Below are 16,718 nucleotides of genomic sequence, written 5' to 3'. Positions count from 1 at the left end.
CAGGAATGGTGTCCTGGCATTAATTCCAGCACTCAGGAGGCAGAGGCAGGTGAATCTCTGTGAGTTCAAGGCCAGCCTGGTCTACAAAGTGAGTTGAAGGACAGCCAGGGCTGTTATACAGTGAAACCCTGTCTCCAAAAAACAAACGAACAAAACAAAAATGTGTTGTAGCTGGCTACTGGCCTCTGGCCTTTCATCTTGTCACAACCCAAAAGCACACATGAATTTGGGTGATGGTGAAAGGGAGTATTAGTTCCCCTATGGTGATGTGAGAGCCTTAACCCCACACTAGAGAGTCTGGGATTAAAGGCATGGGCCACCACTGCCCAGCCTCAATTTTTGCAGTGACCACCGACTCCCCAGTCCAGGAAATGTCTGGGAGTTTGATGTCAGCATGGTCTATATATAGAGTTCTATATGTCCAGTTAATATAGCAAATGCTATATTAAACAAACAAAAAACAACCCACATATGTGGAACAACGCAAACCAAGTTTGATGTGGAGACATTCCCCAGTTGTCCCAACACTGGGGAATCGCAGGCAGAAGGATCTCGAGTTCAGAGTCATTTTCAGTTGCAAGGAGAGATCGAGGCTAACCTGGGCTACGACAGACCCTGTCCGCAGCTTTCTAGCTGTATTATTCTGTCTGCATTCGAGGCAAATCTGAGGGTAGGAACATCCTGGTGCCTCTCTGCCCTTCTCTGGACCCTCTAGTGTTTGGCCCCAGTGTCTTTGTGAACTTTCAGTCATCAGTGCTTGGCACACATCCCAGTGTCTGAGGGCAAGGGCCTCAGGCGCTCAGTACTTTGAGTTAAATGAATGTACTGATACAGTCATTTTCGAGGTGTTGTTTATGTACTGATTGATGCGGTGGTGAAATCCAGTGCCTCGTGTATAGACAAGGGCGCTACAATGATGACACATCTCCCCAAGTGACAATTTTAATTCAGACAGAGCAGAAGATTTACATTCGGAAAATCTCGAGTTTGCTCTGCTCCCTGGTGGTTGGCTCACATCTTTTCACGGGGTGAAGACGGAAATATTTAAAGTATTTCCGGGGCCCAGAGGGCGGTGACTCAGGCTCATTTACATACCCACAATGCACTGCACAGGGGTCATTGCGAAATTTAAAACCAACCGCTGCTTCTTTGTTCCAACTTGGTTTCCTTCACCATCGTACAATTTAGAGAGATTTATGTGAGAATGAAACAGAAGAGTTACGTATTTTTTTGAAAAAAAAAGTGACCATTGGTGAAGTAAGATTTTTGCTAACATGAGAACTACATGCAGGGCGTCCGTAAAGAAGTCTGTCATATCCTGAGAGTAAAATCTCTCTTCTACAATTTTTGGGGGTCCCCACTTCAAAGCCAAAGTGGGGCCATATTTCGTTAAAGAATATAAGTTACTGTCTTACTAGGCCCTTTCAGGTTCTATCAGTAAGGGTATTTTATTCTTGAAAGCTTTTTTGAGACCGTGTTTTCCTGCTTTTTTCCAACCCCCGCAGATCCCGCTAGTCTAACTCCTTACCGATAGCTCTAAAATATCGGTGTGTTGTTGGTCCCGGCACATTCATTTTGTATACCTACAGCGCTTCTATCATGCACAAATCCTCACCCACAGCTCAGTAAAACCTGAAGGTAGTGGTGTGTTTAGGGCCTTCGTACTGGGGAGAGAGGCAAAAGTCAGATGAGACTTAATGAGACTGTCTTAAAACAAACAAACAAAAAAAAAGCCAGCTCTCCCCATTGGTGGAAAACACTCAACCAAACCAGAAAAGAAAATGTTAGATTTTCTTCCTTTCCCACTTTGGGGGATTCTTTCATTTTTCCTTTATCTATGCTAACAAAAACAAAATTCCCAGCTGGGTCAAGCCTTCAATCCCAGCACTCAGGAGGCAGAAACAGACAGATGTCTGAGTTCCAGACTGGCCTGGGCTACACAAAGAGATTCTGGCTGGAAAAAAAGGAAAACATCAGCAAAGTCTCCTAAAGAAACAATAACAAGAAAAAAAAAAAAAGCAAAACCAAAATTTAAAGACAACATATAACCCAAACCAAAACAAAACCCCAAAGTAGAACAGGAGGAGCTGATGGATGCCATTAATCCCAGCATTTGGGACGCAGAAGCAGGTGGATCTTTGAGAGCTAAAGGCCAGACTATATAATATATAATCAGTTCCAGGAAAGCCAGGGCTACACAGAGAAACCCTGTCTCCAAACCAACCAACCAACCACCAGGTGTGGGTGGAGTGAAGTGGTGTACATCTTTAATCCCAGAACTCTGGAGGCAGAAACAGGGGGATCTCTGTAAGTTCGAGGCCAGCCTGATCTACAGAGTGATTTCCAGGAAACCAATCAAAACAAAACAATCAAAAAGCCCAACGAAACAATGAGCAACAGGCAAAGCAGGAGAGCCCAAACTGAAACACCAAACTGAGATAGCTGGGCTGGGTGGCATGGGTCTGCTATTCCAGTCACTGGTGACAGGAGGCAGGAAGCTCAAAACCACCCTGCACTATAGAGCACGTTCAAGGCCAGCCTAGGTAATATAGAAAGATATTGTCTCAACAATTAAAAAGTAGAAATATCTGGGGATATGATGGAATGTCACAAAGCAGCTGTGAGGCCTGAGGCTCCATCATTAGCCCTGCAAGGCAAAACCTGAAAGAGGCTGGGAGAAAGCAGAAACAGGAGTGGTGAGGGCTCGCCCAGGGTATAAGCCATGGGGGTAAAGGGGTGAGATGTTGGGTTCTAGAGATACTTGGATGGTAGTCAGTGGACCATAGACATGGGGACAAAGAAGAGGCTTTGGGGACACTATGGTATTGAGTTACAGGAAGGAAGAGTGACTGACCATCACTGGAACTGGGGAAGACGGCCCAGCACTAGAGTTGGTTTTTTTCTTTTCTTTCTTTTTTCTTTATTTATTGGTTTCTCGAGACAAGGTTTTTCTGTGTAGCTCTGGAGCCTGTCCTTGAACTCGCTTTGTATACCAGGCTGGCCTTGTACTAACAACATCCTGATGCCTCTGCCTACTGAGTGCTAGGATTAAAGGCATTTGCTAACACAGGCTAGCTGGAGATGTTTTATTAGACACAAGGAGATGTTGATGTCTGGCTGAAATACAAGGGGTTGAGGAAACAGAACCAAAGCAAAAGTCAGGAGAGGAGCAGGTGTGTGTGTGTGTGTGTGTGTGTGTGTGTGTGTGTGTGTGTGTGTGTGTCCAAGTCAGGAGACTGGATTCCTGTGTGCACAATGGGTACCATTCTGTCCTGGGAAACTCCTGAGGCTGGTGGGAAGGGAAATACTTACAAGGAAGAGCTGGTAGAGTTCCTCCCCCATGGACTTGTGGACATGTTCCTCCACCAGTGGGAACATTTGCACAAAGAACTGCAGCAGAAGGTGGATGGGTGGCAAGACAGTGTGGGTGTCTGCTGACTTGACTGCCCATGCCCTGCAGTCTGCCACACGCCCACCCCAGCCCAGGCACCTCTAGAGTGAGGCTGGCCAGTCTCTGGCTGTTGCTGTGGTCGGTGTTGCCCATGGCTGTCATCAGGCTGTGGATCACGCGCAGGTACAGCAGCTCCTCTGCCACTTTCAAGTCACTTCGTGCCAGGATCCTTTGAGGAAGGACAAGAAGACAGGGACATAGGAAGGGAAAGGAGTCCCTCACCCCAAGTCTGAAGCCTCTCTCTCTCTAGCTGAGAAAGAAGAATTCCAGAAGAGCTGGGCTTTGTGGCACATGCCTTTTTTCCCCAGCACTAAGGAGTCAGAGGCAGATGGATTTCTGGGAGTTCCAGGCCAGCCTGTCTATGTAGAGAGTTCCAGGACAGCCTCATCTACATAGACTCTCTGTCATGGAGAGACCTTATTGGAAAAACAACAAAAAACAAGACAATGAGCTGCTATTCTTCCTTGAGAAGCCTATACTTTTTGTGGGAATTCATTCCACCAATAGTATTTGGGATACTGGCCTTAGGGCGTGCCTTTTTGTCTGCAGAGATGATCTCATAAAAGGAGAGAGACAGAGGTCCAGTGCTCCTCGGCCTGTGAACCTGGTTAGGGGATGTGAAGCAACATTTGGCCATTCCCAGGTCCCTTGGGCAAACAGAAGGACTCTGCAACTGGTTATACCTTGTCCTGTATCCGTGAGTCTCTTTTCCCCAGTTCTCTTAACAAGTGGCACACAAAGTTTAGGATTAACCCAATGGCCGCCTAAATTCGGCCTGCAGCCCAAACTCCATCCTTTGAAATTCCAGATTGCCCCACGCCCTAGCATTCCCCTGGCAGGTTTCACCAGGGCACTCCTTGGGAGCTAAGGCCTCGCAACTAGGCTCCCTCCAACACCCCCCCCCCACCGTCCCCTCCACTCGCCACAGTCACAAGCATTCCTTTGTAGCATTAGTCGCACCCCACTAACGCCGCTCTGTTCGCAATGAACCAAGCGGCTGCCGTACAACTCAGTCTTCCTGGCAAGCCGCGTAATCGCCTGCCTTGCGCTTCTGTCCCGCCCGGCAGGCCTGCGCCAGGTCCGCGTGGCCCGGATGGGTTCTGCTGGGCACGCTGGGGCAGGTGCCCGTCACCCTGCTCACGGCTCATAGCGTTCCTCAGCCTCTGATCTGCTTCCCTGACCCATCCTGCCAGTGTAGGAGCAGCAGGAACCCGGGAACCACGTTGGTAGTCTACCTAGCTTAGGCTGTTTTTGCTTGGCGTGACCCGTGACCCGGATCTCGAGAGCCGCGGGGATTGAGGCCGTTTGTGGCCCACCTGAGCTGCTTGCAGGTGCCTCAGAGTGGAGCAGGTCTCCCGAGTGCTCCCCCCCTCCCCCCCGGCCACTCTCGGCTCTCATCCTGAGGAAAGCCCTAGGCTCTCTCTGTAACCCAAATTGCTCTTTGTAGTTTAAATTCTGTTTAGAAACAACAGGTTATTAAAACTCTGGGAGCGCGAACCCAGAGCAGCATTCCAGGACCTGCTTTGGCGCCATGCCTCTGGGTGGTGGTAGTGCATGCCTTTAGTTTCAGCACTTGGGAGGCAGAGGCTTGGAGGATCTCAAAGTTCGAGACCAGCCTGGTCTACAAGAGCTAGTTCCAAGACAGGCTTCAAATCTTCACAGAGAACCCCTGTCTTGGAAAAACAAAATACATAAATAAATAAACAAACAAATAAATAAATAAATATTAAAGACTTCCTAAAGCTGGGCGTTGGTGGCGCATGCCTTTAATCCCAGCACTTGGGAGGCAGAGGCAGGTGGATCTCTGAGTTCGAGGCCAGTCTAGTCTCCAGAGCGAGTGCCAGGATAGGCTCCAAAGCTACACAGAGAAACCCTGTCTCGAAAAACCAAAAAAAAAAAAAAAAAAAAGACTTCTTAAAATTCAATGAAAAAAACAGCACAACATACCCAAAACTATGGGACACAATGAAAACAGTGCCAAGAGGAAAGTTCATAGCACTAAAATTACAAACCAGATGAAGCTAAATGAGACTGTCTTAAAACAGACAAAAAAGTTTTCCCTATTTGGGGAAAAAAACAAAAAACAAAAAACCCAACCAAACCAGAAGAGAAAACTTTAGATATCCTTCCTTTGAGCCTATTCCACTTTTTCACTTTTGCTTTATCTATGCTAACAAGAACAGAAATCCGAGCTGGGTCATACTGGTTCGAACCTTTAATCCCAGCACTCAGGAGGCCAAAACAGACAGATATAGAGGTCCAGAGCAGCCTGAGCTACCCACTGAGATCCTGGCTGGAAAAAAAACAAACCATCAACAAAGTCTCTTAGAGAAACAATAGCAACGAAAAACAACAAAATCTAAAGACCACATATAATCCAAACCAAAACTAACAAAAACACCAAGAACAGGGGGTGGTGATCCATGTCTTTAATCCCAGAACTCTGGAAGCAGAGGCAGGGGGATCTCTGTGAGTTTCAGGCCAGCCCGATCTACTGAGTGATTTCCAGCCAACCAAATAAACCAAACCAAAATAATAAAAAGCCCAACGAAATAATAAGCAACAGGGAAAGCAGGAGAACCCAAACTGAAACACAAAACTGAGTTAGCTGGGCTGGGTAGTGCTGGTCTGCTTTTCCAGTCATTGGTGACAGGAGGCAGGAAGCTCAAAACCACCCTGGACCAGAGAGCAAGTTCAAGGCAAGCCTAGGTAATTTAGGAAGATATTTTCTCAACATTTAAAAAGTAGAAACAGCTGGGGTTATGATAAAATGTCACATAGCAGCTGTGAGGCCTGAGGCTCCATCCTTAGCACTGCAAGGCAAAGCTGAAAGAGGCTGGGAGAAAGCAGAAACAGGAGTGATGAGGGCTCAGTTCAGGATCTGATATGTTACAAGCTGGGCACAGTGGCACATGCTTTTAGACAAGTGCCTGGGCCTGCAGACAGTATCAGGCGTGGCTTTCTGCAATCACCCACTCCCTCTGTTGGCCTACCCAATGGTCTTGGTGGCTGCAGCCTGCTTCAAGAACACTGGTAGCTGGGTGGTGACCTGGAGAATCGATGACTCTGAAGAAACGAGGGACCATTAGCCAGGAAGCCCTTTCCCTCCTCCAGGGGCAGCCCCGTATCAGGAGTCCTACCAGTGAAGATCTTGGCCTGCAGTTTGGAAGTTTCCTTGACGGATGGGATAAGCAGTGCCACAAGGCCCTTGAGCAGAGGCAACCGCACGTCATAGTGGATCAGGTCCTTTATCAGCTCGATGGCTGGGGAAGACAGAGATGCTGGAGAGGCCCCTGGTCCTCCAGAACTCACTACCTTCTACTCTGCTCTCTCCATCACCACCTCTCCTGTGCTTTCTGCTGCTCAGAAACTGGAAAGGCCTTGTATGGGGAGGTTACACTTCCTGCCCATCTGGAGCTAGTGAGTAGACACCGGCAAGAGGAGGAGTCAGAGGAAGGAGGGGATGGCGAGCCCACCCAGGAAAGGCCTCCAGGTCAGAGCTGGAGGTTGACGGCCATAGAAATGAGTTGCCTGGCAACAGCTTGGAGGAATTCAGGTTTGATGGAGAAAGAAAGGGCCAGGCTGGGACAGATTTCATTTATCTTAAGAATCTGATCCCTAGGGATCAAACTCAGGGCTCCAACATTCTAGGCAAACACTCTACCCCTTAGCTACATCCTCAGGAATGGGCAGGGTCTTTTGTTTTTTGAGCCTCTCCATCTTATATTATTGCCCTGAGGTTGATCCCCAGAAACCAGGTAAAGAGAGTTGAGAAGTGACTCCACCAGGTTGTCCTGACTGTCACAGGTGCACCGTGACATGCAAATGCCTCCAGCTTGCTTGTAATCCTAGTACTTGGGAAGTAGAGGCAGGAGAATCAGGAGTTCCAGGCCATTAAAGAAAAAACAAATAGCCAGGAATGGTGGCTAGAAGACCTGCTTCCTTCACAGACACTTCCTGCCCTGCAGAGGCTAAAGCAGGAGGATTGTGAGTTTGAAGAGAGTTCAAGCTTTAGGTAGATCAAGACCCTGTATGTATGTATGTATGTATGTATGTATGTATGTATGTATGCATGCATGTATGTATACACACAGTCACTTCCTATGCAGCTCAGTGTGGTAGCACAGACTTGCTCTCTAAGAACTTAGGAGGTTGAGGAAAGACTGAGGCAGGGCCATTATGCTTTTGAGGATAACCAGCATTACATAGCAAATTCCAGCCTAATAAAGGCTACCCAGAAAAACTCTGTCTTCCCTAGCACCTGGGATATTTCAAATGTGGGGAAAGTATCACACTTAGGGGTATGTGTTTCTATGTGTGTGCAAGAGAATGTGCTCGAATGTATGTGTGAGTATTTAGAGCTATTTGTTTTGTTGGGTTTTTGTTGTTGCTGTTTTTAGTGTGTTTGGTTTTTGGAGACAGGGTTTCTCTGGCTTTGGATGCTGTCCTGGAACTAGCTCTTAGACCAGGCTGGCTGGTCTCAAATTCACAGAGATCTGCCTGCCTCTGCCTCCCGAGTGCTGGGATTGAAGGAGTGGGCCACCACCACCACGCTGTTTTTGGTTTTGTTTTTGGGAGGGTTATAGTATATAACCCTGGCTAGCCTAGAACTCATCATGTAGATCAGGCTGGTCTTGAACTCACAGAGATCCTCCTGCCTCTGCCTCCTGAGTGCTGGGATTAAAGGCATGTGCCACCATGCCCAGCATTAGAATTGATTATTGGAGAAACTCACATCTCTGTGGATGGGAATGGGTGGAAAAGACTTCACTCTGCAAATGCACGGCTTCATGAAGGAATCTGTATTAACCAGCCAGTGGCTATAAACAGGATTCCTTTGACATGCCATCCTTGTTGTCCAGGAAAGATCTTTTCATGGCAAGAAGAGGTTGGGATTTGATGCTTGTCCACACAGACACTATCACAGATAGATTTTATTTTGGGGACTCTGTGTAACCAGAAAACCCTTGCTTCCTGCCTCCTCCCCTCAAACTCCCAGAGCCTGCAGCCACTCCCGGTCCCTCTATAACTGGAAGCCTTGATGCCTTTGCTTAGCTCTACATAAAGTTCAGCTAACCAGCACCTCCCTGAGCCTCCTCTGTAAGATCTGTGTTTAGGGAAGCAACATCATTTTTTTTTTTCTGTTCATCTGTCTATAAATATATCTATAAATATAATCATTTTCTACATCAAGATGAAGAAGTCCTTAGAGTGCACAGAATAAATCTAAAGCTTGTACATATGCAGCCACTTTCAAGGTGCCCACATATTCTGGAGTCACAAGCAGCAGAATTCTTTGCTCCTATTTTCTTTGGAAATCAGGGCGCTAGTTTACTATGCACTTCTAGACAAGACTGCCACCTTCTGGCTGTACCGAGGAAGCGCGTGTCAACATAGATGGTCTTTTCCAGCAGAATGTGCTTGGCAGGCTGTAGCTGACCAGTCAGTCATGTGCTCTGATTGCTGTGTGCTCTGCTACCCTCTTAACTGCACCCTATTCAAATACTAATGCTGAAGCACTAAAACCAGACTGATTCAATACATTTTCACTACATCATAATCAAAGACCAATACTGAAACCCCAAAAACTGATTGACTGACTATTAGACACAGACTCTTCAGTGTTTTAGTTTTGTAGACCACACTGGCCTTGAACTTGTGGCAATCCTCCTGTTACAGCTGTCTTCTTGTGGGATTACAGAGATGTGTCGTCACCATGCCCATCTATAAATACTTTTGGAGATTATTTTTAAGTGCTGGGTAGGCTGATGAGATGGTTCAGTGGACAAAGGCACTTGAAGCCAAACTGACTGAGTGAGTAAGATCCCAAGGACCACATGGCAGAAGGACAACAGTTCTTCTAGTTGTCCTCTGACCTTCACACACCTGTGGTATGCAGGTGTTCTCCATAAATAATAAACAAATACATGGTTGTACTAAAGGGCCTGGGAGGGTCAGCAGTGAAAGCACTTGGAAAGCAAGCGTGAGAAGTAGAGTTCATGTCCCCAGCACCCAGGTAAATGCTGGGTTAGCATGGTGGCTGGACTGGACTGTCATCACTAGGGAGCTAAAGATAGGTGGTGCCAGGGGCAAGCTGGCTAGCCCAGCTCACACTGTGAGTTACAGGTGCAAGGACAGACCTCACCTTGTAAGGAGGGTGGCTGGGTAGTGGTGGTGCTCGCCTTTAATCCCAACATTTGGGAGGCAGAGGCAGGTGAATCTCTGTGAGTTGGAGGCCAGCCTGGCCTACAGAGCGAGATCAGGACAACCAGAGCTCCACCAGAATAATCCTGTCTTGACAATACCAAACCCATTCCATCCCCACACCCCCCAAAAAAAGGAGAGTGGTGGAGGAAGACTTTCGATGTCACCCTCTGACCTTCTTATATATTGCACACATGTGGGTACATACTTGCAGATGCAAGCAGGCGTGTGTGGCGGATTACACAGACACACAGACACACACACACACACACACACACACACACACGTTCACACACAAAAGCTTAAGTTCTAGTGGGATGTAGAAAGCCAGTGAACTCAGATAAGAGAACCTGACATGATAGGTGATATCCTTCTGTATATATGTTTATTTTATTGGTTGATGAATAAAACACTGTTTGGCCAGAGGAAAGAGGAGAGAGGCTCCAAGAAGAGATCCCATGTAGCTGCCAAAGGAGTAACAGTTCCATGCATTCTCCAGTAAGCCAAGACTGCAGGGAAATATACAGATTAATTAAAAGACAGAGCAGGCTAATAGGAAGTCCTAGTCATTGCCCAACAGTTTATAAATTAATATATGTCTCTGTGTGCTTATTTGAGGCTGAAGTGTGACAGGACCTGTCTGGCAAGAAATTCCAGCAACACTGACAAAAGTGGGTCACTTGAGTCCTGAAGTTCAAGTCCATCCTGGATAATGCAGCAAGAACTGGTCCAAGATACAAACAAAAATGCATTATAATTATTGTTAATTAATTACTAAATTTGGAGAATGGGTTTCTCTATGTTGCCTTGCTGTCCTGGAGCTTGCTTCATAGAGCAGGCTTTGTCCAACGTACAGAGATCCTTCTTTCTCTGCCTCCTGAGTTCTGGCACTAAAGATGTGTCACCAAGCCTGGGTCATTATTATTTTTAAAAATCAGACAATCAATGAAGTATTAACAATATCATACTTGAAGGCAATCATCTGTACTCACTGATCCATTTTACAGGCCCTGAAAAGGCCTGGGAGTCTTTAGGATTTCTCTTTTATCCTCTCTGTCTCTGTCTTTCTGCTCTCTGTCTGTGTCTCTCTCCAGGTTCTCACTTTGTAGCCCTGCCTGCCTTTAAATTCAATTTCTAGACCAGGCTGGCCTTGAACTCATAGAGCTGGAACAACTGCTTCTGTTTCCCAAGTGTTGGGAAGCTCTTCTATCATCCAGAGCAGCATTTTAGCATTTTGTTGAATATTTTTAGCCTCCTGTCTGAACCAGGAAACTAACTGTAATTGACGACCAGGCTCAAGATCAGCTTTAATCAAGTCTATTCAATCTATCGGGATAACAAACAGACTATGTGTTTATCATCTGCTTCACAAATGGGGAATGAAAGCCCTATGAGTCTATCACTTCCTTGAATTTCCCAAAATCTATCATTGTCACAGGCTTCCTAGTAGAACGACTATAGAACCTTTATCATTTGTCACTTCCTATAAGGTTACCAGATATATTAAGGTTGGTTTTCTTAAGACCTTAGATTCATTCCCCTTTAATCTTTTTTTAAAAGTTTATTTTGATTTTTCGAGAGATAGGGTTTCTCTGTGGCTTTGGAGCCTGTCCTGGAACTAGCTCTTGTAGACCAGGCTGGTCTCGAACTCACAGAGATCCGCCTGCCTCTGCCTCCCGAGTGCTGGGATTAAAGGAGTGCGCCACCGACCCCCGGCTCATTCCCCTTTAATCTTAAAATGCAATGTTGAAGTTTATTTTCCATTAAATTTCTCTGTCTGGGTCTGAATATCTCTATGATCTGCTTTAATAAGTTTTTCTAAGGCTTGCACCTTGGCACTCATATAACCCAACTTTTTTAGGGATAAACCAAGATGATAATTAACAGTATGTCAATCCCAGTTTAGTATTCCTTTGTTTAATTGTTCCAATGTTCCATTTTAAAATCATACATTGCATAATCATACAGAGACCTGACACTTTCCATTGTAATGTGTTTCCCTTTTTTTTTGATTTTTTTAATTTGAATTAGAAACAAGATTGTTTTACATGAGTGTTTCCCATTTTTAATGGGAAAACTCTCTCTTTTAACTAATCCCTTTAAGAATTCTGATATAATCTTCACAAATCTCCAGACAGTGTCAGCTGTATCATGTCTGAATTGGAGAACTAGCTTGTGTCTGTTAGGTGAAAGTGTCAGCCTGAGGAGAGGGCTGTAGGCATCCCACAGCGGGCGGTGGGGGCGGGAGTTGAGAGAATATAAAATTATAAACTTAGAGAAATGAAACTGACAGCTAGCAGCTGTCTCAGCAACTGAAGGTTAACTTTCTGATAACTCCTCTGCAGCTTACAGGCTCTCTCTCTCTCTCTCTCTCTCTCTCTCTCTCTCTCTGCTTTGTTTTCTTTCTGAGACAGGGCTTCTTTGTGGCTTTGGATGCTGTCCTGGAACTAGCTCTGTAGACCAGGTTGGTCTCAAACTCACAGAGATCCACCTGCCTCTGCCTCCCGAGTGCTGGGACTAAAGGCGTGCACCACCACCACCACCACCACCCAGCTGGAACAAAGTTAATTTCTAGGTTAACTTCTACTTCTTCTTCTTCTTCTTCTTCTTCTTCTTCTTCTTCTTCTTCTTCTTCTTCTTCTTCTTCTTCTTCTTCTTCTTCTTCTTCTTCTTCTTCTAAGAATATTTATTTATTATGTACACAATGTTCTGCCTCCATATATGTGTGCATGCCAGAAGAGGACACCAGATCTCATTACAGTTGGTTGTGAGCCACCATGTGGTTGCTGGGAATTGAACTCAGGACCTCTGGAAGAACAGCCAGTGCTCTTAACCTCCAAGCCATCTCTCCAGCCCCCTAGGTTAACTTCTAATAAGTTGTTTCTAACTGACTTTCAGCTTCACATTGTTTTGTATCTTTCTCTGCTATGGGAAACTGGCTATAACAGGAAAGCTATGGGTTTTTGTAAACACCATTAGTTGTGTCAATAAAGCTGTGGTTTTTTTTGTAAAACCGTTGAGCTGAAACCTTGTAATCGAAAACTGTAAAATGCAATATGTCTCTAGGTTTATTTCAAAATTGTAAAAATTCCTTTGTCCATGCCTAATGCTTACTTCTTGCTATATAAAAAAGCCCCAAATCTGCCCCCATTGCCACAGTTTCAGAAACCAAAACTCTGGCTGTGTTCTCAGCTAGCTGAAAAGCTTTTTGTGCCCCACAGTGATTTTTTTCTTCTTCTGGAATAAAATTTGCTTCTGGCTTCATAGACTTCGGTGGTAAGTCTTCCATTGTTTTGTGTACCTCTGGACCGTGTACACAAAAAATAAAAGACCCAGGGACAGGTATTGGGGTTCAAATTTCAAGCTGAAGATCTAAAAAGCAAAGCAGTTGGTCACTGGCTCTTACTGTTCCTCTGATTGAAAGTCAGTCCTGGCTCCACCAGACCTCAGACTGCTGCCTCTCCTCAGGGTGGCTGGAGAACCTGAGACTTCAATGTCTTTCTATCCTCAACGTGGCTGGAGAATGAAAGCCAGCTCTGAGACCTTGTTCCTGTCTTATATACCTCCCTAATGCTGGGATTAAAGGCATGTGATCTCAGGTGCTGGGATCAAAGGCATGAGCTGTTACTCTTCACCCTTGTATAGGCCATAGTGGCCTTGAACTATCAGAAAACCCTCTACCTCTTAATCCTGAATCCTGGGATTAAAGGTGTGTTGCACCACTGACTGATCTCTATAGCTTGAGGCTTACTTTGCTTTCTGAATCTTCAGGCAAGCTTTAATAAATCATAAATAATATATCACCACAGGACCTAACAAACATCAGCTGACTTGCCTGCTTTCATTTTGAAAATTTATGTGTATGAATATTTTGCCATCATGTATGTCTGTGCATGCCTGGTGCCCATGGAATTCAGAAGAGGGTAGGGATTGTTGTGAGCCACCATGTGGTTTCTAGGAACTGAACCCAGGTCCTCTATAACTAGTTAAGAGCAACTAGTACTCTTAACTACTGAGTCATCTCTCCAGTGTTGGGAGGCCATGCTGGTCAGAGGTTGTAGTCCACCATAGCTTAGCAGCTCTTCCTGGGCTCAGCGCAGCATGGAGGACTCTCTCCCAGCAGGGTCTTCCCGCTCTCTACCTAGCCTTATCTGGAGGATGTCTCTATACCCCGATGGCTGACTTTTCTCAAGGATGACTCTTGACACAGTTCCCTGCAAATGCTCTTCCTCTGCAGCCCACATGGTAATTAGGTAACATGCTTTAGCCACTTTCATAGGGCCATGCTGCCACCACTCCAGTATGTGACAGGAGACTGCCACTTATGCAAATTAGGTGATCCCTCAGCCTCTGTCCCCATCCTATATATCTCCCCTCACTCCCTCTTATTGAAGTCATCTCCTGGAAGGCCATTTCCTCCATCCGAAGCTCTCTGTCATCCCTTCTGCTCCTTTGTCCTTGAAGACTATGGGGAAAGAGCCACACTCCAGCTCTGATGTCCTACTCATTTTGTTTAGCTGGCGACAGGGTCTCACTATGTAACCTAGCTGTCCTGGAATTCACTATGTAGATATCTGTAAATTCAAATTTACAGAAAACTCCCGCCCCACCGCGCCCCACCGCGCCCCACCGCCGGCCTTCCGTGCCTCTCTCTGTGTGCTGGGATTAAAGGCACGGAGTCACCAAAAGTAGGTTGATTCTCCTACTTTTAAAAATGAGTATGAAAAAAGCAAAACCAAAGTACACTCCAAATCTGGTCACGTTTTCCATCTTAGAGTCGTCCTCTCCTTCTGTTGTATATGGCTCTCCTCACCTTCTCCTATTTTCTGAGGCATAATCACACTCCACATCCCAGGCTAGCATAGACTTTCTATATGGACCACCATGGCCTTGAATTCCTGGCAATCCTCCTGCCTCAGTCTCCAGAGTTGCTTTACAGCTTTCCTGTGGCTACCTAGTGCCTTCCAGGTACATCTCAGGTTTACCACCTTTGGTCTTCTGGACCTGCTAGTGACAGGACTCCATGTCCCAGCGTTGTTATCTCCACACAGTCCACAGGCCTGTGTCCCGGGGCAAGCTCGGCCAGTGCTCAGCACATTTGGGTCAAGGGAATGATGAAGACAATTTTCAAGGTCTTTATTTATTTTGAGACAGGTTCTTTGTAACCCTAGCTGGCCTGGAACTGACTTTGTACAAGAGGTTGGCCTCCAGCCAGAGAGAAGCACCTGCCTCCCCCCCATTCCCCTACGAGTGTTGAGATTAAAGGTGTGGACCACCACAACCCACTATCCAATATATTTGGGTCACATGTACTGGCTGGTTTTGTGTGTCAACTTGCCAAGTTAGAGTCATCAGAAGAAGGAGCCTCAGTAGAGGAAACACCTGGATTTATCCAGCTGTAAGGCATTTAATCCTTTAGGGATCAATGGGGGAGGGCCCAGCCCATGGTGGGTGGTGCCATCTGTGGGCTGTTGGTCCTGGGTTCTGTAAGAAAGCAGACTGAACAAGCCATGGGAAGCAAGCCAAAAGCAGCACCCACCCCCCCGCCGCCTCTGCATCATCTCCTGCCTCCAGGATCCTGCCCTGTTTGAGTTCCTGTCCTGACTTCTTACAGTGATGAACAGCAATGCTGGAAGCAGTGGAAGTCAAAAAATTCCTTTTCTCCCCAGTTCCTTTGGTCATGGTGTTTTTCCACAGTAATGGAAGCCCTAAGACAGCACCCATCCACCATCCCTTCCTCCAACTTACTACACCCGGACTCCCTCCCACCTCACCTCCTTTTATTTTATTTGTTTTGTTGCTATTGTTATAAAGTTCTTATCAGTAACTTTCTGAGTCCAGTTAGTGCTGCCCAAATACTCATGGGTGTGGAGTCATCCTGGGGCAGGAGCATCTCTCCCTCCCTCAGTAGCTGTCAACCGCCAGTAGCTCCCCTCTAAGGGTGGGGCTTCGAGACCCCTCCCCGAAGTCAAGTCAGAGGTTATGGTTGGTGTGTGCACTCCAGTAAATACGGCTTTCGTGCCGCCCCCTGATGGCGGCCCGGCGCTATCACAAGGATAAAGGTTGGAGTTTGGGACCGAACGTCTTTTACATACCCATAATGCATTGCCCAGAGATCCGCGCTTTCTTTTAAAAGTATAAGCTCTTTTCCTTTTTCGTTTTGTTTTCTTGATAGCGATGCGGCATCGAGAGACAGAGTGTGAGCCGAAAGCAGAGGCCAATGACCACTTGTTTTGCGCATCTAGTTCCCATTTGTTATGCAGGAGTTTCGGGCGGCTGAGGACGGTGGGCGGAGCCGTTGTCAGCATACTCTGGTTTCTCTTCAGATCGTATAAATCTTTCGCCTTTTACTAAAGATTTCCGTGGAGAGGAACAATTCTGAGTCTTAACCTAATTTTTTGATGTCCCATTTCTGTGGGACTACTGTTGCTTGTTCAAAAACAGAATATAGTTTTTCTTTTTAAGTTTCTCGCTTTGTGTTTCAAAGCCCGTTATCACATGCCTTGTCTCCAGGTAGACCTCTTTTAATCTGTCTCCGTATGTCACTACTTAGACCCAATAAAGACCCTGTAGCACGCGAGGCAAATTTCTGAGAGTTTCAGGACAGCAAGGGCTACATAGAGAGACCTTGTCTCAACATCCCAAACCTGACTTATTTTTGGGACAGGGCTTCTCACTGTATCCTTGTAGACCAGATTGACATTAAACTCAGAGGAAGATCTGCCTGCTTTTTCTATCAGAGTGATGAGTTTATTTGGTCTTCTCTCCTTCTCTCTCTGTCTCTACAACATAAAGTCCATGCATTTTGTGTAACACCAATCAATTCTTTAAGGTCCCACTGAAGTCTTCTGAGCAAATTTGTGGAGTAACTAAAAAGCAAACATGTTGGGGAAGAGCTGAGCTCTGGCGTTCTCACAGACAGGATTGGGAGTTGTTTCACCAGGTAAGCTTATCTATCATGCACAAATCTTCATTTTTACCCACAACTCTGTAAAACCTGAAGGTAGCATGTGCTTAGGACCTTTGTACTGGGGAGGCAAAGGCCACAGGACCAAAACTCAAA

General features: G+C 46.1%; 1 non-coding gene across 1 annotated transcript; it reads left to right on the top strand.

Moving 5' to 3' along the window:
* The first annotated feature begins 15,961 nt into the window (after window positions 1–15,961).
* On the top strand, window positions 15,962–16,077 carry LOC113833017. Its single transcript, XR_003482782.1, has one exon. It is a non-coding gene; the product is annotated as a U5 spliceosomal RNA (small nuclear RNA).
* The last annotated feature ends 641 nt before the right edge of the window (window positions 16,078–16,718 follow it).

The sequence above is a fragment of the Cricetulus griseus genome, chromosome 2 (genome assembly GCF_003668045.3).
Source record: "Cricetulus griseus strain 17A/GY chromosome 2, alternate assembly CriGri-PICRH-1.0, whole genome shotgun sequence".
NCBI classification, from domain to species: domain Eukaryota; kingdom Metazoa; phylum Chordata; class Mammalia; order Rodentia; family Cricetidae; genus Cricetulus; species Cricetulus griseus.
Note: the sequence above shows the minus strand (reverse complement) of the source record. Positions and strands in the feature narration are given on the sequence as shown.